At 43.0% G+C, this 25,746-nt stretch overlaps 1 protein-coding gene across 10 annotated transcripts in view; it reads right to left on the bottom strand.

The window, feature by feature from the left end:
* Positions 1-25,746, bottom strand: part of THRB (thyroid hormone receptor beta) — a 415,008-nt gene that overhangs the window by 345,447 nt on the left and 43,815 nt on the right. The window contains exon 1 of one of the 10 annotated variants that reach the window (XM_070459835.1): positions 24,501-24,633. The exons of 8 other annotated variants lie outside the window; for them this stretch is intronic. The gene's annotated coding sequence lies outside the window, so the exon portion shown is untranslated. Of the gene's footprint in view, positions 1-24,423; positions 24,634-25,746 lie in introns of those variants that run through there. One more of the 10 variants, XM_070459833.1, reaches the window with a different exon arrangement.

Below are 25,746 nucleotides of genomic sequence, written 5' to 3'. Positions count from 1 at the left end.
GCAGTGGAGAAGGAAAAGGCAGCCCACTCTAGTGTTCTCGCCTGGAGAATCCCAGGGACAGGGGAGCCTGGTGGGCTGCCATCTACGGGGTCGCACAGAGTCGGACACGACTGAAGCGTCTTAGCAGCAGCAGCAGCAGCAACAGTAGCCTACATACATGTTATAACATGTAAATAATTATAAAGAAAATAGAAGAGAGATACATACACACACCAAGGAAAGTGAGCCTTCTTAACCCCATCAAAACTGACCACATATCACTTCCAGGGGGTCAAGGTGGAAAGGAAGGTTTTGCTGCTTTCTTTGGGTTTCAAGTGGGTTATCAGTCAAAGGACAGTTTAAAAGGTTTCTTTCTGTCTTTCTGGAAATGAGCTGGTCTGTCCAACTTTCCACTAATTCTATGTCAGCAGGGTGATGCTCCAGCGGTACACCCTGCAGTTGAGAAGGGAACATCTCAACGATACCCAGGGCTACTTCACTGCAGCTGTATATCATCTTCAGTCCTTGGAGCTATATTTTGTGAGAAGTATTTGACAAAACTAGGGAGTTTCTCGGGAAAGCTAATGTAGACATGAGGCTGTCAAATATCCATTTCAGATGAATGGCTAACTAAATTTGAACTTGAGTCACTCAACTGAGAGGAAACAGATTAAGAGAAATGAGGCAGACGACTTCAAAAATGAAGAAGAAATGCTGTCAGGTTTAAACATTTTAAGCTTTATTCTGCATACAGAATGGCCACCTACTACCAATGGACAGAAATGTATCGAAGCCTACTTAAGCTTTGGAAATTAAAATATCAGCTCACAGCTGCGAGCAAGATGACTAAGTAGAGAGTGGCTATTAGAGTGCAAGAATTACCTAGAGCTGTTATGGAATGTTATCCTTAAAAAGAAGGAAAAAAAAAGCTTAGAACCTTTTCCCTTATAATGGGTTATATTTTATAATGCAGACTACAGGCTTAGTATGCTTTTGGTCTAAAATTTTAGTAAGACTAGATCATATTTACTGTGAGCTCAGTCATATCATTTATTTTTCACTCCTTGTAATCCAGTTCCAGAGATAGTGGTAAAGGATAAATGAGTTTGGTCCTTAGTAACCATCTAACTCTATGGAACTTACTTCACCTCTTTGAGTTACAATTTCCTCAGTTGTAGAATAGTACAGCTCTGCACAGTGGCCCCACAAATTCATCCACATTCCAGTCCCAGGGACCTGTGAATATAGTACCATATTTTTGTAAATGGGATTAAGTTAAGAATTTCATGATGAGGAGATAATCCAGGAATATTCAACTGGCCCAATACACTCACAAAGACCCAGTATAATCACCAAGTTCTTCAGAAGAGGGATGCAGGGGGAATGAGAGACAAGAAGATTAGGTGATGATGGGGGCAGAGACTGGAAGGATATCCTTTGAAGGTAGGTATCCTTTGAAGGATCCTTATGGTAGGGCCCATAAGCCAAGGAAAAGGAGAGGCCACTAGAAGACATAAACAGTCAAGGAACTGGATTCTCCCCTACCGCCTTCAGAAGGAACCAGGTGTGTAGACCCCTTGACTTCAGTCCCATGGGACACATTTCAGAATTCTGACCTCTGCCCTCTGAGATCATACAGCTGAGTTGTTTAAAGTCACTAACTTGTGGTAATTTGTTACGGCAGCAATAAGATGCGAACACATTGTGTCACAGGGTTATGGTGAGCATCCAATGAGATAATTCAGTAAAAGTTCCTGGCATCTATTACTGTTATCATCCATCTAATTTGCCCCCAGTGAAGGCTCAGTCTCACAGTCAGCTATATTAATGTACCCTCAGTTATCCGACTTCATAAGCCATGGTTATATCTTTCTGTATACTGAGGAAGCTGAGAAGAGATTCTGGACAAGAGTCAGGCGTTCAACAGCCATTAATGGTGAGGGTCTGGCTGGGTGCTGGACTTCTCCAGGCCTCATTCCTCAGCCATCAGCAGAAGCTAGATCCTCTCAAGCTCGAAAATGCAAGGATTATATGCTCACTTAGGTAGCCTAATACATACTTCCTGAGTCCACCATGCCCCCTGCCCCTCTTCTGGTTGAACCTGTAGCCAGTGGCTGAATTATCTAGTGCCAACTGCCCCTAGGTTATCTTTGCTCAGGACACTGATTAACCAGGCAGGCCTAATTCCACAATTAATAAACAAAACAAAAAGACAAAAAGAGGTCAAGCAGTTCCTAGCTTAAATTTATGCTTAAAAAAAGGTATTCAATGTTTCACAAAGACTGTTCTTAGCAAAAAAAAAAAAAAAAAGCCCCTAGCTCCCAGAGTCCAGGGCCGTTCTGTCTTTAATTCAAGGCTCTCACTTCGGAGGACAGAGCTGGCCGTCCACTCTCACCCAGAGCTCTGCCCAGGCTCTTATCCTCCGAAGTGGCAGGGCGTTTGACACACTTTCCGTGTTGCTAAAGGTGCAGATAACTGGACCTGGGATCAAAAATGACCAAAATAGAACCACCACCAAAGTGCCCCGGAACACAAGCTCTTTCATATCTCTGCTTTTTCCAGCTCAACACGGAGAGAAAGTCTGTGAAAAATGCTTTGCCATTTATAAATTATTCTGTCATGCAAAGCATTTTTTTAAAAAAAATCAGTGTGGGGTTAGATGTCATGATAGAGACAGGGCCAATATTTAGCTGGGCACACAGAGGCACAGTGACTTCAACTTAAGAAAATCCAGAAAACTTGATAAAACAGTTGCAAAACAAGAATAGATCTTAGCTAGAGAAAACAAGAAGGACATTTTGGGGAGGAAAAAAAAATGGTATGTGCAAAAGCAGAAAAGCCTCCTCTAAACATAGTAAGAAGTTGGTGTGTCTGGCATGCAGTGTGGAGGGACAGACAGCAGCAGGCGAGGAGGCCGAGGTCCACGCCGGGCTCGCGAGTATTCTCGCGGAGAGTTCTGCCACGAAACGAACAGCTATCATCCAGAAGCTGGCGTGTGCAGATTGTTTTTTTTTTTTGAAAATAAAAAATAAAAAACGGTAGAGGATTCCAGGATGCTAGAGGAGTCCAGTCCTGGATGAAGGCTCTGGGGTGGGGAGGCACCTAAGGTGCCGGGTGGGTGGAATCTGTCATGAAAAGACCTGGATGTTGGGGAGAAGTCAGAGATGGCCTGGAGGTTTCCGGCTTGGCTCAGTATGCCCGGGGCGACATCACCAGCCAGTCACTGCCAACGAGAAAGCAGAGGGAGAGAGTGCAGTCCGGAGCCACAGGCACCACACGCAGGACAGCGGACAGATGGGAGGTGAGGACTCAGAAAAGTAGGCTACAGAGCCGCCGGGGCCAAGTGAGGCAAAGGCGAGCGGAAACGCGTGGGCAGGGGGCGCAGAGATAAGAAGGAAGGGTCACGGGGAGTGAACGCAGAGAACTGAGCGGGCAGGGCGCCGGGCGGGCCAGCGGTGCCGGACGAGCGCAGCGTCCGGGGCATCCAGGGCAAGCTGGAGGCAGGACCGCGCGGCCCGAGGGCCAGGCCTCCACGCGTGCGCGGGGCGGGCCCTTCTCTCGGGGACTCGGCGATTCTCCCCGGTTCCGTGTTTCTCCGCATTGCGCTCAGGTCGCGTGCAAGCTCCGAGCTGCCATGCTTGCCTACGGGGCCGCCGGGACTGAGGTTACCAGACTCCCAGGGTGCCAGGAGCACCGCCTCGCTCCAGCCGCAGCCACTGGAATACTGAACATCAAACTCGCGCCTAAGGAACTGAGCCAGCAAGATGGGAAGCAGCATCCGGGCCCAAGAGTGACCGCGAAGCCCGCGGCCGCGTGCGCCGCACCTCTCCAAGCTGTTCAGAAAGAGCAGACGGCCAGGCCTCTGCATGATTGTTCGTTCTCTTTCAAGAACGGAGAAGAACATTTTATTCAAGTATCGTTGATTTACTTGTATTAGTTGCAAAGTGAGTCAGTTACCCATATATATCTATTCTGTTTCAGATTCTTTTCTCTTATGGGTTGTTATAAGATGCTGACTGTAGTTCCCTGTGCTTCAGTAGGTCCTCGTTGTTTATCTGTGTGTATATGTTAATCCCGAGCTCTTAATTTCTCTCTCCCCGCCTTCTCCCTTTGGTAAATGTTGGTGATGGACCCGGAGGCCTGGCGTGCTGCGCTTCATGGGGTCGCAAAGAGTCGGACACGACTGAGCGACTGAACTAAACTGAACCATAGGCTTGTTTTCTGTCTGTGAGTCTATTTCTGTTTTGTGAAATCAGTTCATTTAATCACAGCCTAAGTGACTAGAGAAATCAAAGAACTACAGTAATACTTATGGACACAATAATCATTAAATATGCCTTTAAGAGCAAGGGCTGGGGAGAGACGAAAAACCACACTGAATTACTGAGCTTGGGTGACGCAGAGAGGAAGGGCCGGCGGTGTGGGAGACGGGGCTGCAGGGCAGCAGGCGCCGCGAAGGTGTTTCACCCAGGCCTTCAGGCCAGGAGGTGGCCTGTCCGAACATGCGGCATCAGTGACACGGGCTTGACCCACCGCTGGACTAGGAAGGCAGAGTCAGAACTCAAGGGTCAGGTTTCTTAAAGTAAATCTTCATCTCTATATTTTGAGTTTATATATATGTGTGTGTATATATATATATATGCTTGAGTAAATTAGAAGATCAGTGACAGCAGTTAGTATTTTTTAGTTTCACCCTGAGTTTGGCTATCAGAGATACAGGTTATCAGAAAAGCATTCTATGTCTCAGGCATCTGGTACCGCCATGGGGCACTGATTGTCTGAGGCTGCTGTTCCAAGCTTGGGGCATCCCCCATTCCCCGAATGGGTGGCCTGGACGATCACATGCTTCTCATTGTGTCTGTCCAGCTTCTTTGAGCTGCTCTGGGAACTCTTAAGTACAGTTATAATAACACGAACCTGCTCACATTATGATCAAAGAATCAGCTAATCAATACTAAAAACAGAGATCCATACCCAAAATGTCAAGTTCTCACATCTGACTGGTCTAGTAAAATCCACTGGAAAGGGAACATCCTTAAATCTCATAACAAAGGGTTAATCTAAAGAGATGACTCCATCCCTACAGCAATCCTGTGTAAGTGGACCAGGCCCTTTTTCTCAATGAAGCATAAAAAGGGGTAAAGGATCTTTATTCTTTCTCTGAATTTATCCAAGGTCCTGCTGTCTTTGCCCAAAGCCAGAGGGAAGTGCAGGAAAGAAGACAAACATCTGCCCAAAGAAGAAATGTTCAGCAGGAAACGGGCTCACCTTCCTCTGAACCCCTGCAGAGCTCCGGCCCGCCCTGACGGAGCAAAGCATCCCCACCTTCAGCAGTCCTCATTTACGCTCATACCCCAGCCCTTCAAAAGTCTTATGAAAAACCCCAAAGAATTGTTTGGCCAAACCAGTATTTGGCAAGCTGAACATGAACAGGACTGCATTTTAATGTAATGTCTGAATAATAGCTTGTGTTTGTCATGGGCTTTACACTCTCCTAAGATGCCTTTGCTTTCTTTAGTTTAAGCCTGAATTTTGCTATGAGGAGCCATGAAATTAGAAGACAATTGCTTCTTGGCAGGGAAGCTATAACCTAGACAGTGTGTTAAAAAGCAAAGACATCACTTTGCCGACAAAGGTCTTAGACATAGTTTCAGAAAAACATCTACTTTTGCCTTATTGACTATGACAAAGCCTTTGACTGTGTGGATCACAACAAACTGTGGGAAATTCTTCAAGACATGGGAATACCAGACCACCTGACCTGCCTCCTGAGAAATCTGTATGCAGGTCAGGAAGCAACAGTTAGAACTAGACACGGAAACAAACTGGTTCCAAATCAGAAAAGGAGTACGTCAAGGCTGTATATTGTCACCCTGCTTATTTAACTTATATGCAGAGTACATCATGCAAAATGCTGGGCTGGATGAAGCACAGGCTGGAATCAAGATTGCAGGGAGAAATATCCATAACCTCAGATATACAGATGACACCACCCTTATGGCAGAAAGCAAAGAAGATCTAAAGAGCCTCTTGATGAAAGAGGAGAGTGAAAAAGTTGGCTTAAAATGCAACATCAGAAAACTAAGATCATGGCATCTGGTCGCATAACTTCATGGCAGATAGAAGGGGAAACTGGAAACAGGGACAGACTTTATTTTCTTGGCTCCAAAATCACTGCAGATGGTGACTGCAGCCATGAAATTAAAAGATGCTTGCTCACTGGAAGAAAAGTTATGACCAACCTAGACAGCATATTAAAAAGCAGAGACATTACTTTGCCAACAAAGGTCCATCTAGTCAAAGCTATGGTTTTCCCAGTAGTCATATATGGATGTGAGAGTTGGACCATAAAGGAAGCTGAGTGCCAAAGAATTGATGCTTTTGAACTGTGGTGTTAGAGAAGACTCTTGAGAGTCCCTTGGACTGCAAGGAGATCCAACCAGTCCATTCTGAAGGAAATCAGTCCTGAATATTCATTGGAAGGACTGATGCTGAAGCTGAAATTCCAATACTTTGGCCATCTAATATGAAGAACCAACTCATTGGAAAAGACCCAGATGCTGGGAAAGATTGAGGGCGGGAGAAGAAGGGGACGACAGAGGGTGTGCAGGCAGGGCCTGAGGGCTGTCCCCGGGGATGCGGCCACCACCTCCCAGGCGTCTTTGGATGAAGCAGGTGCCATCAGCCAAGAACAGTGCCACAGGGGAGGATGGCAGGGTGAGGAGCTGACGGCTGCTGGAGGATGGGCACGCCAGCCCAGTGATGGGGCCTGGGGGCCCACTGATCACACCTGCCACAGGCAGTTTCTCACGCCTAGAAGAATCTGGCTTGGGTTGCCCTTAGTAGGGGATTTGGGCAGCCTCAGGGAGCCACTCCTCTGCCCAGAAACAGGCTGAGTTAACCTCTGACTTTAGAAGACCATCAACGTAAGTTTCTGTATTCTACCTTTCATGATACTTTCTAGCCTCTTAACTGTGTGTGGGTGATTTTGGTTCATCGTTGTCACATGGTGACAATCCATGCACAAGACTCCACGCATCTGGTTTCCTCCGCCCCAGCCTCTGAGCGTGCCTCTCAGGCACAGAGGGGTCAATAATTCCCAAAGGCAGCCTGGTATATTTTGGTATGGTTTCAAAACATGTCAGTGATTACTTCTTCAATGTAAGAATCTATTCCCTGTAACTTCCATTCGCCAAAGTCATGGACAGGGAGTCTAATCCTTAGGTAGATACCCACTCTCAGATTGTCCTTCAATATCATGTGTGATTTCAGATGTGTTCACTCATCTGGTTCCGGCCCACTGGAGAAATTGCAGTTTGTCTTTGACCGCATTAAAGAGGTGCCCAGAACCACCCAACCCTCCAGGAGTGCCATGACCCCTATGAGCAAAGGAGAACTAGTCTTCTTCTTCTGTACACAGCAGTTCAGTTAACAGAGTTTCAAAAATTAACTTCATGATTCGAATAAGCTCCATGACATGCCCCAGTATATCACCAATTTATGCCAACTTGTAAACAACTCATCTAAATGTTTTTGCATATACTGTCTGTCTCACCCCAGGCCTAGTTTCTAGATTGATGTCTTTTAACCTAACTACAGACTTTTATGCCTATTCAGCTTAAAGTCCAGCTTGGATGAGGTGGCCCACCATCACTTCAACCTGAAATGATCTCTTTGGATCCTAATTGTGTTACTCAAAGTACGTGCTATGCTTTAAGGCCTTATGTCCACCACAACTTTGATAAATAGGCAGTCTATATCTTCACTAAACTTGTTGATATAAAACAACACATTGGGCTTCCTAGGCGTTCCAGTGGTTAAGAATCCGCCTGCCAATACAGGAGACATGGGTTCGATCCCTGGTCCAGGAAGATTCCACATGATGGGGGGCAGCTAAGCCCAGGTACCATTGTGGAGCCCGTGCTCCACAAGAGACGCCACTGCAATGAGAAGCCCGCGCACAGCAACTAGAGAGTGGATCCCGATCGACGCAACTAGAGAAAGCCCACTCAGCACCAAAGACCCAGCACGGCCAAAAATAGATAAATCCATCTTTAAAAGGTGACTCCTTAAAAGGAACACTTTGATGGGGCCAAGAGGGGATTCTCACAGCCCACCGTTAAGGACTCCCTCCCAGGAGCACTGTAGTTCTCCCACAGTGTCATTCATACCTGTTCCCAGACCCAGTCTAAAGCTGATCGTCAACTGACTCTTTCAGATCTATATTCTGATATGCTGAGTTTCAAAGGACAATTAATTTCCAATAAAATATTTGCACTTTTGTTCATTTAACAGTAAAACAGAATATCAAGCTGGTGCTCATTTTGTGATTAAAAATAATCCAAGGGGATGATTTTAGAATTTAAACATTGTTTTCTCCCATTGAGAAGAGGATGACAAGTCTGGGAGGGGCCGTGGGGAGCCCTGACTGAGGGCACGTGGAACGCGCCTGACCCAAGGAGAGCAGGTGACAAGACTAACCGACTTCATTATTTCTCTAATGCTCCATAGCTTCCCTGGTGGCTCAGCTGGTAAAGAATCCATTTACCTGGGTTCGACCCCTGGGTTGGGAAGATGCCCCCTGGAGAAACGAATGGCTACCCACTCCAGTATTCTGGCCTGGAGAATTCCATGTGCTGTATAGTCCATGGGATCACAAAGAATTGGACACGACTGAGCAATTTTCACTTCTTTCCATAGCAAATGACAACAAATGTAGTAGCTTCAAACAACCAAATCTGTTATCCCATAGTTTCCATGGGCCAGTCCCATGGGTCAGGTTGGCCTGGCCCCTGCTCAGACCTCATCAGGTCGAAACCAAGGTGTTGCCTGAGGTTTCAGTCCCCTTCCAAGCTCACTGGCTGTTTGTAGAATTCAGTTCCTTGTTTGCAACACTGAGATCTGCACTTTTTTGCAGGCTCCTAAAGCCCCCGCCCCCACCATGGCCACTACATGGCACTCTGCTTCTTCAAGGCCAGCGGCAGAGTCTCTCTCTCTGCCTTCTGCTGGGGTGCAGTCCCATATAAAGTGACCCAGAGAGTGACAGTCCCATCATATTCCCAGGTCCGGTCCTCGGCGAAGAAAGGGGCTCACAAGGGGCGTGCCCAGCAGGGCGTGGGAATCCCGGGGCACCCTCAGAGCACCCCCACAGTGATTAACTCAGGGAGCCAGGACGCTCAGGAGCAGGACACAGGCTGGAGAAGCCCCCAGCACCCTGCGGCAGGTTCAGCTTTCTCCTGAAAGCAGTGCGGGCATGTTGACGGACGCCTGTGCCTTCGAGAAGGTGCAGGGAAGTGGCGCAGGTGGCGGAGGTTAGGATGGAATTCTAGGAAGCGCAGCAGTGCCAGAGGCACCATGCAATGAGCTGAGGCAGTGCAGGGAAGGCATGGTGTCGCCTACACACAGACATGAATCAGCTGCTCGTAACTGACCCTGTCGCTTGCCTACACGACAATGGGAGGAAGGTACACCGTGTGCTGTTAGGATGAGGTGTGGCCTTCACACACCAGATGGGAAAGAACACGCGTAACTTACATCATTAGAGAGCCCTCTCCAAACAGAAACATACTAACGGGAATCCTTAAACTTACAAGAAAAAATTTAAGACTTGAGCCTATATTCCTTTAACTTGCTCCCTTCCTCAAGAAAACACCTTTAAGGGGCTTCCCTGTTGGTCCAGTGGTTAAGAATCCATCTTGCAGCGCAAGGGACACCAGTTCGAGACCTGGTCCCGGAAGATCCCACATGCCATGGGGCAACCATGGCATGAGCCACAGCTACGGAAGCCTGAGCACCCTAGAGCCTGAGCTTGGCAACAAGGGCAGCCACCTCAGGGAGAAGCCCGCACCCCGCAACTAGAGAAAGCCCCGGTGCTGCCCCGGAGATGCAGCACAGCCAAAAATAGATATTGCTTCAGAAACGCATTTAAAAACAGAAATAGCGTCACAGGGGAAGAAAACAAGCTTCTGGGGGGAGGGGGTAAATTGGGAGATTGGGGTTGACGTCACACAATACTATATATAGAAGAGATAGCTAATAAGGATCTGCGGTAGAGCGCGGGGGGCCCTGCTCAGTACCCTGTAATGACCTATGTGGGGAAAGAATCTAAAAAAGAGCGGATGCATGTGTATGGATAACTGACTGATAACTGATTGACCTGAAACTAACACGACATTGTAAATCAACCGTGGCCCAATAAAATGTTTTTTTTTAAAAAGAAAAGAAAACACGTTTATCTCTGACTTTTGGACAGCAATCAGCAGACATGTGAGGACCCACACAGATGGGCTAAGCATGTGAGGGACTGCTGTTTCTCCACCCATATGGATTTTGAACAGATGAACTGTAACATCATGGTCTGCTGTAACCTTTATTCACAGTGTCTGGTTCTTCTGAAGGCTAAAATCTTTCCAAACATTGCAAGTAAAAACACTGTATGTTCCATTTGTCTTTGAGTTCCATTGGCAACTCTGTCTATATACTGTAACCTTGAGGACAATCACAGTGTTTATTCTAAAATACAATAATGACAAGAGCTAACTAAAAGCTACTGACTACCTGCCAGAGACTGTTCTCAGAGCTTCATATCCTCATACTCGGATGAGGAAACTATGGCACAGAAAGTTGAAGTAGCTTGGAGATTACATAGGTTGTTAGCAGTGGAGCTTGGCCGTGAACCTAGACAGAATGTTCTGCCATAGTTCCCAGCCTTAGGGTGAAAATAGACGCCAGCTACTCTGTGAAGGGGGGCCTTGGAGGCACTTGATAAATGATCGCTGACCACTTAATAAATGATGACTTTTGAGGTGGCAGAGTCAAGTATATAATAATTAAAGTCTAATCACTGTGAGATTATGTTACAGATGTGAGTGGTACAAAAAATAATAAATAAATCCAGGAGGTAGTTCTTTAAAACAAGCCACATAAACCTGAGAATTATACAAAAAAAACAAGAAAAAGAGAAGCACGGATACTAACATTTTAGAAATTATGAGTGAGTACTGTGTTCAATTCTATGCTTATTATTTAAAAATACTAACAAAAGATAATTTTTAGATATAATTTGAATTACTAAAATGGCACAAGCTTAAACAGACAAACAGAACAGACCAAATGATTAGAGAAAATAAACAACTACAAATTTAAAAATAATCTAAAAAGTTGTAAAAGCATTATCTGGTTCAAAAAATAATCCAGGCATAGAAAATTCCATAGGGAACTTCTTTTGCATTATCAAAGAAAATATAATCCCCATAGGTCCAAAGCACAAAAAAAGACTTAAAAGTTCTGATCATTATAAGAAGTTAACATTTTTATGTCAAAACTAGAAAGACAATATAACATTCATCCAAAGACCAAATTGTTATAAAAATTGATGCAATAATCTGGAACAAACATTGAATACAGCAGTGAGTTAAGAAAATATTTCATCACACCAAGTAGGCTTTGCTCCAAGAATTAAAAAATAAGTAAATACTAAGAAGTTTTACAGTACACTATTTTAACAGATCAAAGGCAAAAATTACACAGTAATTTTCAAAAAGAATATGGTACTCTGTATTAAGTCTGGTGAATTGTAAGCAATTCTCATTGGATACTCACAATATCTTTACAAAATACTCATTATCCTCATATAACAGTGTAAAAAACAGAAATTGGAAGACAACAAATAACTCATGGAGTGATATACAATTTAAGAGGAAGAGGTGCAATATGATCCCAGGTCTGTCTGGTCATAAATTCTATGATCTGATCTCTACGTGATCTTCTCCTCACAGAGGATGAAAAAGTGAAAGTGAAAGTCGCTAAGTCATGTCCGACTCTTGGCGACACCATGGACTGTAGCCTGCTAGGCTCCTCTGTCCGTGGACTTCTCCTGACCACTGGAGTGGGTACCTGGCTATTCCCTTCTCTAAGGGATCTTCCCAACCCAGGGACTGAACCTACCAAAATAATCAAAAGACATTTTATAGCATTTCAAAACTCCTTTTTGATTAAAAATACTCTCAGCATATTAGGAATGCAATGAAGTTTCTTTAACATGGTTGGAAAAGTCTATCCTAGCTATTAAAATTAAAAAAAAGATAAGAATATCATTAAATATATTTAACACTGCTGTGGAAATTTGGGCTAATGCTATAAGACAGTTCTAGAATAAGAAATAGCCTCTTTAGAAAGGTATTAGAATAATTCTTTGCTATATTATAACTTTTGCTTAGAAAACTCAGGAGAACTAAGTGAAAAAGTGATTATCATTAATAAACAGAATCAGAACCAATATATAAAACCAATAACTTTAAGTGATTTCATTGATGAGCTCTAGTAGTTTTCCGGTGGTATCTAGGATTTTCTGTTTATAATATCACGTCATCTGCAAACAGTGACAGTTTTACTCCTTCCTTTCCAATTTGGATTCATCTCTTTTTCTTATGCACAGTAAAGGAACCATAAATAAAACTGAAAGACAACCTGCAGAATGGGAGAAAATATTTGCAAATTTCCAAGATAAATAAACAGCTATATAACTGAGTAACTTTGCTGTACATTTGCAATACTGTAACTCAACTATACCTCAGTTATTAATAAAAAATCAACAGCTTTTATATAACAGTAACTACCAGTTAGAAAACACTAGAAAAATACCAAATATCATTAAATAAAGAGCATATAATACCTAGGAATAACCTTTAAAAATACGCAGAACTTGTGTGAAGAAATAATATTTCTGTTGTATCAAATTAGACTTAAAAAACAGACAGATTATGAAATGATCAAGAATTGTAAAGATGCAAACTCTTCCAAAATATTTCATAGTTCATACATAATTCCATGCAGATACAGCAGAATTTTTTATTTGACAATTAATTCCAACATTCACCTGGAAGAATGCTCAGATGATAACTAGCTAAGGTACATTTAAAGTATGGAATAGTGAAGGAGTTAGGGATTATTATATCAGAAATGGAAAATACTATACAAAATATAATATGGTTCTGCTTCCATAAACAATAGATGTTAAAGAAATAGAATGAAGACCCCAGATACCAAAAATGGATATATTAATTTAATTAACATAGATCTAATCACAATATAGAATAAAGGGATTACTCAATAAATGATACTGAAGTAACTATTTGAATAGTTAAAAAATTACATATCTACTTCATACAATGTGTCAAACTGAACTACAGATGGATTACATACTAAATTTAAAAATAAAATTATAAAAGAGTATGAAAAATATAGTTGGCTATTTATTAGATATTGGGCCAAACAAAGAATTTCTAAACACAGAAGTAGTAGAGTATATCAGAAAGTAGTAATAGATTTGACTGTAGTAATCAACATGAAAAAAAATCACATGTCCGATAGCACAGCAGTCAGATTAAAATGCAAACACCAAATTAGGGAAATAATGTCCAGAGATGCAGCATAGAAAGGCTCTTTAGTAGAAAGTTCATAAGCAAGACATTAACACCTCAGTGGGTAAATGGGCAAAGAACACGGACCAACAAGTTACAAAAGAATTGTTACACATATCCAACTGACATTCAAAAATTTTAAATGATTAATGCTTATTGCTGCTGAATGGGAGGAACTGAAGACAGTCTCATACACCGGCCAGCCGGAATGTAAACGAATGAATACCTTCAACCACATCTAAGAAGAAGCATAAACACGTTCATGCCCTTTGATTACATCTACTATCGTGTAGAAGCAATTAAGAAAGTGGCAAAAGATGAATGCAAAGCATTAGCATTCAACGATGGTTATACACTCCTAAGTACAACATTATATAGTCATCAATTAATCATGTTTTGAAGACTATTTAATGCCACAAGAAGATGCTTCTGGTCAAGTTAACATAATAAGATACAAAACTATATCTAGACCACAGTCCTGATTTTATAAAGTGACAATACATATAGAAAAAAAAATGGAAGAAAAGGTACTAAAATGTTACAGGGCTTATCTCTGAGCATTAGACGAGGTAATTTTTCTTTTCTACAATAAATATCAGGATAAAGTTGATTTCTGAAAGAATAAAAATAAAGCAATGATTGACAAGAAAAATAAGAAGCCAGGTGTATTGGACACAGCCTTCTAAGGAAATGAAGACGGCTGTCTTTTCTGTCCTTCTCTCTTAAGGAAATGATGGAGCAAGTGTGTCTTAAGCACCTCCTCTTCTCAAAGGCATCCCAGAAGCCATTCCTCCATCAGATCTGGCTAATTCCTTCTCTGGCCTCCTCTCACTAGACTCTGCCAACCTCCACCTTCTTCCCACTCAAAGTCTGGCCACAACAAAACAGTCCCAACCCAGGAAGCAGGTCTGGAGGAGGTCAGCATGCTGAGTGATCGCTGAGGGAATGATGTGTGTTTCTGCAGAAGTGCCGTCTGCCTCTGCTAAATCATCATTTCGTAACACACTCTACATCGGGAAGACTTTTCACACACACAAAAAAACCCTACGCTCTTAAAATTTCTTGCAAAATCTACTTGCACGGATGATGCCAGAAGTCCATTTCTCCTTCAGCAGCATAATTCAGGGAGCTTGACTAAAAATCATTGAACTGGTCTCTTAACGAACAATATTCACCAAATGTTTACTGGGTACCATCCAGTGAAAGCAAAAGTGGTTCAGTCGTGTCTGACTCTTTACGACCCCATGGACTATACAGTCCATGGAGTTCTCCAGACCAGAATACCGGACTGGGTATAGCCTTTCCCTTCTCCAGGGGATCTTCCCAACCCAGGAATCAAACCCAGGCCTCCCGCATTGCAGGCAGATTCTTTACCAGCTGAGCCACCAGGGAAGCCTGGGAACCACCTGGGGTTCTGGGAAATATCATGTGGGTTGTGGATCTGGGGAATAATGGTTCCCAGAGATGTCCACATCTTCATCTCGGAACATGTGAATATATTATATTACATGGCGAAAGGGATTTTACAGATGTGATTAAGGTAAGGATCTTGAATCGGTGAAGCCCGATATAACCACAGGGGTTGCTATAAGGGAAAGAGGCAGGAGGATCAGAAGATGTGACAAAAGATGCAGAAGTCAGGTGACTCAGGGCCACAAGCCAAGGAATATGGGCAATAGCTAAGAGCTGGAAAGGCAAGGAAACAGATTCTCCCACACAGTAGGCAGAAGGAACAAAACCTGGCTGACCTACTTTGAACTTTTATTTCCAGAACTATAAGATAATAAATTTGTTTTAAGCTACTGAACTGGTGGTAATTTGTTATAACAGCAACAGCCAGTGAACAAGTGATATTCAATGAAAGCTAGAGACTCCATGTTGAACATGTATCATCTTATTTCTTGTTTTTGCCAGAATTTCCCAAACTGTGTTACAGTGAATGCAAGTGCGACAAGCCATGCACAATTTTAAAGTGTTCGCTAAGCAGATGAATACACTGTGTCACCCTTTTGGAAATCCACACTGTACTTCAGCATCTCAAAGACTGAATACTCTTCACTATGATTAATCCAAAATTCTCTAAACTTACTTGACCATAGAAGCTTTTCAACATCTGTGTATATTAACATTATTAATGGCAGCAAATTGCTTTGCATCCCTGAGCCTGAGGCTATAGGGATGAATCTAGTGATTAAACTACTTCCTGTAACTGAAACAAGTTTAACAGACTGGTAGACTCTATCGATCTCTATGACACTTGAAACATGCTGTATTTTTAGCTGTCTTCATAGGTGGGATTTTTACTCACCCATCAGGAAGTTAAGTTCCCAGAGGGTAAGTGTATGTCTTTACAAACCCATCTTCTGTAGCATCTTCCCACAGGGAGCTCACACTCCAGTTGCATTCATATAAAAAACAGACATTTTGGGAAGGCAAATAGATTTTTGTTATCTAGTTTGATGTAACCCAGAGTATATAGCTACATTCTCCTCCTTCACTGCCTGGCCTCCTTCTCCTTCTGATCTTAAAATCTGAAGTCCTAAAGTGATACTGAGACAGGCGGGGACCTGGGACCCTTGGCTACAGTGCCTGCACTTGGACATACCTCTCCTTGAGCTACAAAATACAAAGAAGCTCTGAGGACTAAAAATAACCACATGCGCGCACAGTTAAGGCAAATTCTAGACCAAAAGATACAAACAAAAAACCCAACTACCACTTCTGAAGAGCCAAAGCAAACAAACAAACAAAAAAATGGCATCAGGAGCAAAAGCAGGGTACTGCATATGACCCCCGGCACATACCACCACAAAGAGGTGGGCAAACCACCTCAGCCACCCCTCCAGCCCAACTCCTGGGCCCGCCCCTACCCTCACCCCATTTAAGGAACAAGCTCACCGGCTTCAGGAGCAAGCAAGGAAACCTAATCCTTGTTTTTGCTCCCTCCTGCTTCAGCAAGGGTCCCTGTAAGGCCTTGCCTGAATTTCTTGTCTGGCCTCCGATCAGTTTCTATTGACTGGGGAAGGTCAAGAACCTTCATCAGTATCAGTATTTCGTTGATTTATAAATTATCATAGTGGTACAGTTGGCTCTTTGGGATCATCACCACACCAGGTAATAATATTGCTAGGGTATTAATTACTCCTCTATTTTCCAAAAGGGACTAAGCCATAGTTCAGTATACACTGCATTCTCTCTGGTGATGGTTTAGTCGCTCAGTCCTGTCCAACTCTTGCAACCCCATGGGCTGTAGCCCACCAGGCTCCTCTGTCCATGGGATTCTCCAGGCAAGAATACTGGAGTGGGTTACCAGTCCAGCTGCAAATGACTGACCCTCTTGTTCTCCTTACAAAGTATTTTTTGCAGCTTTCCAGTCTCCCATCATTATAGGGAACACACTTATGCAAACATAGACTCTGTTTTTTTTTTTTTTTAAATAAGAAATCAAGTAATTTTAAAACAAAAGTAGATGAAAACTTTTCAGCAATGTATATTTTAATTACAAAATTAGCAAGCATAGTACCCCATTTCCAACTAATTTTCAACTCAAATCAATGACATTTCAAAGAACTACCTATTTATTTTTAAACTCAAGTAGGAAAAAGATCTGAAGCATTTAATAAATGTTATAAATTAAACTACTATGAGCAAAATTCATCAGCTCTTTTTATGTATTGTTGAGTATTCTATACACTCCACCAGCCTGTAACAATTAACTAGGTTTAGCCATAAGAAAAAAGTTAACTCCTGAACTGAATTTCGATAACACAGGTCTAAGTGAAGCTGCAATAAACCTAGGGAGAGAGCTTTCTCATGCCGTGCCCTTCTTCGCAGTAATGGGAAAGGTATGATCCCAGAGGGAGTATGTTTTATTTTATCTTCTCCTGTTAATATATTAATTCCAAGTTCACTTTTCAGCTGTTATGACACAAAGATGTCTTTACTTCTTCTGATTTATTTCTACTTATCCTTTGTATAATCAGTGATGCCAGGACCCTCCTCTTAGGGTGAGCCATGGTGGTCACCCCTAATGTGAATTTAAAGTCCTAGACACCACACATCTAAGGACCTACTGCTCTGTGACAATCTAGAAGGGTGGAATGGGGAGGGAGATGGGGGGAGGTTCTGGAGGGAGGGGACATGGGTGTACCTATGGCTGATTCTCATTGATGTATGACAGAAAACCACAAAATTCTGTAAAGCAATTATTCTTCATTTAAAAAATAAATTTAAAAAAATTTAAAAAAAAAGAAGAGTGGGTGGGGGCTTGATAATGAGTCACCAGTGAAAGTGAAGAATCTGATCACTTCTGTGCTTAGAATCTGTCAGTAGTCAGTGCTCTGCAAACAGGAGACATGGAAAGAAGGATGCATATTCAGTGGTCATCTACTGGTATCAGAAGATTCTGAACAATGAAAACACAAGTAGTTGCTTCTTGGTGCCCAACAAGATAGCTACAGGTTTTAAGGAAAGAGTGTATTTGCCATCAAAATTACTTCACTCAAATACCATAGGATATTACTTATATGTGAAATTTATTGATATCATACAAATGAACTTATTTACAAAATAGAAACAGATTCACGGAGAACAAAAACTAATGGTTATCAAAGGGGAATGGATGGGGTATAAATTAGGCATTTGAGATTAACAGCACCACACTACTACATATAAAATAGATCACCAATAATGTCCTACTGTGTGGCACAGAAAACAATATTCAATATCTTATAATAACCTACAATGGAGAAGAATGTGAAATACATACGTATATATATGTGTATGCATAACTGAATCATGCTGCAGTACACCTAAACTAACACAACATTGTAAATTAATTATCGTGTGTTAGTTGCTCAGTCGTGTCTGACTCTGTGCGACCCCATGGACTGCAGCCCACCAGGCTCCCTTATCCACGGGACTCTCCAGGCAAGAATCCTGGAGTGGGTTGCCATTCCCTTCTCCAGGGGATCTTCCCAACCCAGAGATCGAACCCAGGTCTCCTGTGCTGCAGGCAGAGTTTTTACCGTTTCAACCACCAGGGAAGCCCAAATTAATTATACTTCAATTATAAATTTTTAAAAATTAAAAAAAAACCCAACATGACAATGCACTTAATGAGCCCTGAATACCACTTTATGATTCCCTGACTCTTCTTCAATAGGAAGTAACTAATATTCAGATTTGGGCATTTAAAAATTTCATATTTTAATATTTAATTTTATATTTAAACTTTATAAAAACTGCATTTTTTTTTGCAGTTTTGCCATAACCCTCTCAACTGAATTTCTCATCGAAATTAGTTTAAAGATTAATTTTACATTGTATCATTCTCCATATCGACCCTCCGGCATTTAAAAGAACAGATGAAAACAGGACTACTTCATTCAGGAAGCACCTCCGGAGGGCCTGCTAGGTCCCAGTCGCAGCAGCCCAGGGAAAGCAAGCTGCCTGCTTGCTGGGTGCTGGGTGCGGTTCGCGCCGAGCAGAGCGTCAGCTTGCGGCGTGTGAAGTCAGTAAGTAAATCACTCAGACACCAAGAAGACGACGGCTCACAGGCAAGAGGCATCGGTCAAGTTTCTTTCAGAGAAAAGAAACAGAACCTCAATGTTCAAATGCTTATCAGAAACGAGCTTTAACGGGAGGGTCCTCAGGCGCCCTCAGACCGCGAGGAAGGGCGGCAGGACAAGGGGGCCCCGTGCCGGCCCGACGGCCACAGGGCTCCGCCGCCCGCCCCGCTCGGCCGCGCCGCCGTCTCCGCCTCCCTCCGCGGCGGCGGACCACGCTTCCTGGAAGCGCGCGGCCCCGCAGCCCCGGCAGGGTCCCGCCCGGCCGTCACTCCCCACGCAAGCGGGGGCCTGGTGTCCAAACACGCACTTCTCCAAACGTGCGCTTCTCCCACGGCGCCTGACCCGTTCTCACACCGAACTTCTGAGTTCAGTCCAGTAAGTGCTCATACCTTTTGTGAAGCCGCCTTGACTTCTGTTGGACAGCTTTTCTTTCTTGGTGATATAAAGGCATTTAATAACATACCATGATTGAAACCATGCAAATAAAAATATTTTGGCCACCTGATGTGAAGAGCTGACTCATTTGAAAAGATCCTGATGCTGGGAAAGATTGAAGGCAGGAGGAGAAGGGGACGACAGAGGATGAGATGGTTGGATGGCATCACCGACTCAATGGACATGAGTTTGAGTAAGCTCCGGGAGTTGGTGATGGACAGGGAGGCCTGGCGTGCTACAGTCCATGGTGTCGCAAAGAGTCGGACACGACTGAGCAACTGAACTGAACTCAAATAAAAATATGTGCAAGCAAACAAGACTAGAGGGAAGACTCTAAAATTCTAACTTATATTTAAGAGATGGAATTTTTCTAGGTTTTCTATAGTGCTTTTTCTTCAAGTGTTTTGTAATTTGATTATTTTAATAATGAAAACACTTTGTGTATTTTAAATGATTTTATGTTTTTGTAAATGCCTAAAATGTGTCTAACTCTGAGCTATGACTAATGTAATCTACATTTTGGTGACTAAAAATAGCAATTTTTTAAACAAAATCTTTTCTCCCTGAAAAATATAAAATGTATCTTCTCCTATGTACAATAAAATAGAAAATTACTATTAATTGTGAATGCCTTAGGACCGTGAGGATTTAAAGAAAATCAAGTGAATACTTTCATAATCTAATTTCAGTGATCAAAGGGCTATAACCTAATAACTACAAAAAAAAAAAAGACCTGCATATGTGAAATAGTCAGCATAAACACATATAGCATTTAACTGTCTGCTTAAAAATGGTTAAGATAGGAGGAAAAAAAGTTTCCCTGAGCAAAACTGTTATTGATTAACTCTGAGCAAGGCAATAAAAACTTCCAAAGAGATTAGACAATGAAATTTACAATGTTAAGAATATTAATGATCACCTTGGATAACCACATGAACAATTTTCCAGAGACAACTGTTACCAATTAGGAAAGCTAAAATACACAGATAAGCAGGTCTTTCCCTGGCTTGTTCCATCAAAAAGCAGCCTTTAGAGATGGAGCGTTATTAAAACAGACTTGGTTACCTCCCATTCTGCCAGGCCCACCACCTGGAAGTTCATTTCCTAAGCTGAGACACACTCTACAAAGTACCTGCCATGAGATTACCAAACACAAAACAAAGGCTGAGACTCTCAGTCTTTGAATAGTTTCAACAGATTCAGGTTGCTTGATGACATGTGTCTTTGGATGGTCAAGAGTTTGCAAGTCCTACAGGGCAGTGAGCCCCAAACTTTTTGGTACTAGGGACCAGTTTCACGGAAGACAAATTTTCCCTGGACTGGGAAGGAGGGGGTGGTTTCGGATGATTTAAGCCTAATACGTTTACTGTGCACTTTATTTCTATTATCATTACATCAGCTCCACCTCAAATCATTGGGCGTTAGATCCCAGAGGCTGGGGACCCCTGCTTTCGGGAACAGACTGGTGGTTGCCAAGCGGTGGGGAGGCAGGGAATGGAAGACTGAGAATTTGGGATGAGCAGAGGCAAACTGTTGTGTACACAATGGATAAACAAGGTCCTAAGGTTGTTAGCAGGAAACTCTGTTCAATGTTCTCTGATAGACTATAATGGAAAAGAACGTGAAAGAGTGCATTTAGTGTATAGCTGAATCATTGTGCTGTACAGCCAAAATTAACACATTATAGATTATATAAAAATGAAAATTTTTATATATTAACATTATGCTGCTGCTGCTGCCGCTGCTAAGTCGCTTCAGTCGTGTCCGACTCTGTGCAACCCCGCAGATGGCAGCCTACCAGGCTCCTCTGTCCCTGGGATTCTCCAGGCAAGAACACTGGAGTGGGTTACCATTTCCGTCTCCAACTCATGCATGCATGCAAAGTCGCTTCAGTTGTGTCTGACTCTGTGCGACCCCATGGACAGCAGCCCACCAGGCTCCTCTGTCCACAGGATTCTCCAGGCAAGAATATTGGAGATATTAACATTATAGATTATATAAAAATTAATTATACAGAGATTATATAAAAATCAACACAACACTATGCTTCAATTTTTTTAAATTTCTTAAAAAAAAAAAAAAAACATAAAAAACTGTGAGCAAGTCCTGGGTACAGAATCTAGATTCAGATACAGGAAGGTCTTTCCAGAGAAGACAAGACCTGGGCTGGCTCTGGAGGAGGGGAGACTACAGCCTGGCAGGTGACAGAAAAGGGCCACGTGCCACCAGTTAAAAATAAATGTGAGACGAGCCCACACAAAGGCCAGGGAGGGACGAGTGTGGAGAACGGCAACCCGACCAGCCAAATTAAGGTCAAGGACACGTGAAAGGCACGAGGAAGTAAGGGCCGAATGGCTGGAGTCTGAAGGGCCTGGGTCCAACTCTGAACTTAACACCAGCGGTGGGCAGGTACCCAGTCAGTTAGCGGGGACAGAGCGGTGGCTGCAAAGATGGTCAATGAAAATAAAAGGAAGGATAAAGAAAAACCGCAAGTTCTTTAGAGATGAGGGTTTCCCATTCCTGAATGCAAGTTACTTACAGATATGTGTCAGCAGCAGCATGGTGAACACTGTCTATACCAGGTATGATGAATTTTCCTGACTCTAAGACTGCTCCCAACAGTTCTCATGGTTTCACATTTGCAGGACCCATTTCTGAAGCCAGAGCAGGCCACTGTCACATTAAAATTCAGCATGCTGTACCACTGCCTTTAGCCATTCCCAGGAACAGGTGATGGCTCGTGGACAGAGATGCACTTGTCGATAGGAAATTCCCAGGAGCAAGTAACTAACCCACACTGGGGGGCGCCACGGGAGAAAACACGGCAGTACTAGATTTTAGCTCAGCAGGAAAGTAGTCAGATTATTCTCCTGATTATTCACGGATCAACGTTTAATCCAACAGCTCCAATTTATAGTGGAATTGTTGACGTTCTCTCCTGAAAACTGAATGTCTGGTTAATGATTTTCTTCACACTATTGTCCATAAATTCTGTGACTATTTGCATTTGGTTTAGAGAGGTAAGTGATGATTTTTCAAAATAGAGTAGCCAGTTTATACCTTATTATCCTTATCTTTTAGCTGAATACTATACATATGAGACTACCTAAACCCAAAGAAGGCAATTTACTGGTGTGACTTTCTGTCCAAATGCTAATTTTAGTAACTACTGTAATAATGGGGCCTAGGAGTTGATGCTTTTGAACAGTGGTGTTGGATAAGACTCTTGAGCATCCTTTGGACTGCAAGGAGATCCAACCAGTCTATCCTAAAGGAAATCAACCCTGAATATTCACTGGAAGGACTGATGCTGAAGCTGAAGCTCCAATACTTTGGCTACGTGATGCGAAGATCTGACTCATTAGAAAAGACCCTGATGCTGGGAAAGATTGAAGGCAGGAGGAGAAGGGGATGGCAGAGGATGAGATGGTTGGATGGCATCACCAACTCAATGGACATGAGTTTGAACAAGCTCCAGGAGTTGGTGATAGACAGGGAGGCCTGGCGTGCTGCAGTCCGTGGGGTCATAGAGAGTCTGACAGAACTGAGCAACTGAACTGTAATAATGGGGCAAGAGAGAAGACCTTTAGATGAAAAATAGTAGGTTAAAAATGATATTAACTTGGCTTTCAGGTTCTTGGTGGAACTAATAGCTTTGATTTAAAACTAATACTCATAGAGATAGAGTATTAGAGAGTATTAGTATTAGTATAGAGAGTATAGAGTATTAGTTTCATAGAGATAGAAGTAAGATAATCTAAGCACTCAAGTGGACATGATAAGAATAAATGAGCAAAGAAAAGAAGGGAGGAGGAAAGAAAAGAAGGGAGGAGGAGAGAGGGAGAGAGAGAGAAGGGAGGTAAGAATAAAGGGATGAAATTAGGCCCCCTTGAATAAGTATCACAACTCAACTACTAAATATCTGTACTTAGATAATTGAAAATCTTGTTTAACTCTTTAAAAGATAAAACTGCCATGGGTATGCTGTGCAACTATGCCCAGGGACCCTGCACTGTTTATTCATAGTCTGAAAAGTCTTTGCATTAATTCTTGACAAATAAAGACAAGATACTAAAAAAAAAAAAAAAAAACAGAAGGGCAGGGAACTGCACATCTAGAGAGATCTACGCAGAAGGTGTATCTACAAGTTGACAACGCTCACACAAGCTTAAAAGTCCCAACATTTACTCTGCTTTTGAACTTTCAGTTATAGGTTCAAGCCTGAGAGATACATTATTCCCCGACACGGCATTTCTTCTCCCCCTGTGCATTTGTGTCCCTAGTTTACAGCTGTTCCAAAGCATTCTTATACTCTTAAAAGTGTACCCCCAACACATACAGACGTGTTTCAGTCTCAATCCATGGAAACCCTTGCACTTATTTTTCCTAAAGATGAGTTTCAGGGTTATGTAATAATGAACTTCATCCTTTTGTACAAATTAAACCAGGAGTCATAAAGCAGTAGGTAAATGAAAAACTGGGTTAAACAAAAAAAAAAGAAAACCACACAACTGACCAAATCTATAGCAGGCTCAGCTTTTTCTGAGAGCAAGAGATTAAGGGGCATGCAGTCAACTGGTATGAAGGTCACCAAACAAAATGTTGCAATCTTAAAGTGCCATTGACATGAAGACTGTCCATTAGCAACTTGGAACAATCTTCCCCTTTGCTAATTACTGTCTTAGCCCAAATCATTCATACATGACAAGCATACGCTACATTTACAGTAAAACGTTTTAAAAATTAGGAACATTCTTTTCCTTACATTGAAATAAAAATCCTGAACATAACTTTAAAAAATTATATTCCCATTCTCAGTTTTTTGTTAAAGGGACCCGAAAGCTCAAAACGTCCACCACGGGTCTCTGCACAGTAGATAGGGGCTTGGACACATCTGTTTTTTCCTCACTCACTGCCTGCCTGCTGACCATGTTGAAATCACCAAATTGTCTCAGTTGGAAATCTGAGTTTTCACAGGAAAAAGCTGAAAGCCACAAGCCACCAACGACCGCAGGTACCTCGAGCTTTCTAAGTTCCAGTCAGAAGGAAGCGTGCGACGCAGGGGACCTCGGCGCGTCTCCCGCCTGCGGCTGACCTGCGGACTTCCTGTGGGCAGAGACAGCTCCTTGCAAAGCAAACAGCTCCGCGCTCTGCATGGAAAGACTCATCTACCTCCTCAGTCCACTCTGCAGGCATCAGACTCCCTGAGAGTCACGGAGACAGAGAATCAGACTCAACCTATAAGCACAGAGCTGACCTTTAAACCCCAGCCTCTAATAGAGCACTCCGTGTTTGCTCAAGCGTTCCAGGTCAGCGGGGTCTGGTGTTCCGAGGTGGGGCGAGCCCCAGCTCCCACGTGGCCCTGACCGGACAGGGCTGGGGGCTGGGTTAGCAGAGGCCCCACACCTGTATCCCGACTTGGAACATGCTCTCTTGCATCGAGAGAGAGATCTTGGGAGGACGCAAGTCAGCTGACTGACTCCTAGCCACCAACTTGGGAAGGAAGGAGAGAGAGTCCTGGGGGCCCAGGGACTGAAGCTGTTTTCTTGGCTTTCACCTAGCCAGAGTATCATTCCATACCGACCGCTGGTGACGGTGGTGGTTCAGTCGCTAAGTCGTGTCCAACTCTTACGACCCCATGGACTGTAGCCCACCAGGCTCCTCTGTCCATGGGGATTCTCTAGGCAAGAGCACTGGAGTGGGTGGCCAGTTTCCTTCTCCAGGGGATCTTTCCAACCCAGGAATCAAACCCAGGTCTCTTGCATTGCAAGTAGATTCTTTACCAACTGAGCTACAAGGGAATCCCACTGAGGGCTGGAGCGTCAGGCAAAAGGAGAAATCAGGAATACTTCCCCTGGGCTTTATTAAAAATAGACTTTAGTCATCATGGATCTGGGGCATGTGTTTTCACTTTTCAAAATATTGCATTGAAATAATATTTATCCTAATTACTCCATTTTTTTTTTTTCTTTTTGGTACCCTCATGGAGGGTGTCATTCACTTTACCCTGTTCCTGGACGAGTTCTGTCACCACACTGCTTCCATTTACATCTTAACCTGGAAGCAGATTCAGGCAGGATGGTTGTGATGCTTGTAGCTGAGATAAGAGAGGAAGAAGAGCCCAAAGTGTCTTCTATGAACCAGGTACTATGCTAGGCATCTTAGGTACATTCTTTGGGTCCTTACCTAAGAGGAAAGTATACTAATTTCCAGCTGAGGAAGTGGCGACTTTGAGAAGCAGTCTTCCGTCTCACTTTCCTCCCTCTCAGGAACTGGCCCCACCAGGTCCCTGATATTGAAGACAGAATCCTGGGAAAGGTCCATCATTCCTCCTCTGCGAC

Source organism: Odocoileus virginianus, chromosome 32 (genome assembly GCF_023699985.2).
Source record: "Odocoileus virginianus isolate 20LAN1187 ecotype Illinois chromosome 32, Ovbor_1.2, whole genome shotgun sequence".
NCBI lineage: Eukaryota > Metazoa > Chordata > Mammalia > Artiodactyla > Cervidae > Odocoileus > Odocoileus virginianus.
Note: the sequence above shows the minus strand (reverse complement) of the source record. Positions and strands in the feature narration are given on the sequence as shown.